The sequence below is a fragment of the Chrysochloris asiatica genome, unplaced genomic scaffold (genome assembly GCF_000296735.1).
Source record: "Chrysochloris asiatica unplaced genomic scaffold, ChrAsi1.0 scaffold00176, whole genome shotgun sequence".
NCBI lineage: Eukaryota > Metazoa > Chordata > Mammalia > Afrosoricida > Chrysochloridae > Chrysochloris > Chrysochloris asiatica.
In genome coordinates this window covers 4,948,238-4,950,023 of record NW_006408694.1, presented here as the reverse complement: position 1 = coordinate 4,950,023, position 1,786 = coordinate 4,948,238, and the positions used below count along the sequence as shown (strand labels likewise).

At 36.1% G+C, this 1,786-nt stretch overlaps 1 pseudogene; it reads right to left on the bottom strand.

The window, feature by feature from the left end:
- Positions 1–194: 194 nt before the first annotated feature.
- Positions 195–881, bottom strand: LOC102815128 (annotated as a pseudogene).
- Between the last annotated feature and the right edge of the window lie 905 nt (positions 882–1,786).

Here is a 1,786-nt window from a genome sequence, read left to right as displayed (position 1 = left end):
AGCTTTAGAATTACTGCTACTCACAAAACTCTTTAGATTTTATTCAGGGTTTACAAAAAGGCGGTGTCTACAAACAAGCTAATAATAACAGGACGTGATAATATAAATTAGAATTTTTAAGCCCCTGTAGAGACTTACATACCCTTAGCTAATGTTTTAATTGTTTATTACTTAGGTTCAAGGTCTTCAAAGAGTCAACAGAATAACATGGATTGAAAAGACTTTCGAACAACTTGCCATATCTTGCTGCTGAGTATGCATCATCATTTTTTTTTTCTGCAACATAGCCATTTCTCTTCTAAGTTCATTTTGCGCCCCACTCAGAAGAGTTTCATGATTATTACAAACTGCTCATGTAACTGTTTAACTGCTTCCAGTCTCTGAACAATTCTACATTGTTGAAAAATCTTTTGTTGTTGTTGAAACACACTAGTCAGTTTTTCTTCTTGTTCCTTAGTCTTTGCACATCCATATCCCATTGCTGAAATAAAGTCAGAAACTGCTGAGAATATTCCTGGCTAAGTTTCTGTCTTTGTTCTTGTTGTGTTTTCCAAACATTTTCAATGTTTGGTTACTGATTTTGAGAGAAGCCTTGGTAATACAGTTCTAATCTTTTTCTTTGCAAGAAGAGCCTTGTTAATGTCAGCTCCAAATTGTTCCAGTATATTCTATACTTCACCCTAGAGCTCTTGCTCCAATATTCCTATGGAAGACTTTTTCTTCCCATACTTATCAATTGCTGGAATCTTTCCTTCTAGAAAATCCTCCTCAGAACCACTCAGATTCTTCTCGATGTTCTCAAACTCATAGGCAGAGATGATCTGCATCTCCGTGGTTTGCTGCACAGATTTCCCTGTGTGTTTTCTTCCATTAGGTACCATCATGGATATTTTCAGCTGTGTGTACTTCATCTCTGTAATGCTCATCTCTATTCTATTATCTTTTAATGTCATTTTTCCACAAACTTTTTGAAGTCCCTTCATATTCCTATAAAATATGACTTCCATAAATAGAAATAGTATTTTCTAAATTAGCCACATTAAGGAAAACTCTTCCATTACCTGAACTCTCTCTTCTTTTAAAATTCTTATCAATGAGATTAAGACAGCTGAGATCTGTTTGCTTGCCTGGAAGGGTCTTGTGAAATTAGAGGGTCTTAATTTCTCTCTTCATGTTACCTCTGTGGTACCACAAGTAAACCATATAATAGTCTCATTAGAGGACCCTGTTGAGAAAGGCAGGAACAGGGAGCCATCTGTTGTGCAAGGTGCCTGCTGGTTGGAAAAGTTATGGTGCTAAAAATAATCTCAATGTGATGATGCTGTTGAAATTAGGCACCCAGGCAAACAAGCTGTCTATTGACCAACCCAGAAAACTATTTTTCAACTCCCTGCATAGAGAATAGATCTGATAAAGAGCGCTGAAAAAAGCACAGATCTGGTTTTGGGGAGAGAGTGACCATAAAACTGGATAAGGCATTATTACTATGTCTCTCAGCAGTTTTAGGGTGAGCACAGTACACATGGGAAGGGAAAATGAGGTACAAAAATACAAAGAGGAATGACTAACCCAGAACAGGATTGAAAATGCTGACTATAGCCAAGAATTTGGGAGATATAGACAACACTAGATGAATGTGAATACCAGAACTATATTAATTCTAAACTTGCAAGAAATATTAAAAAGTCTTACAGTTCATCTTCCATCTTTTTGTTCTAGCCCACTAACCTTATGTATAACCTCTCCAACTTTAATCTTTTTCAAGATTTCTTTGAATATTGCAAAT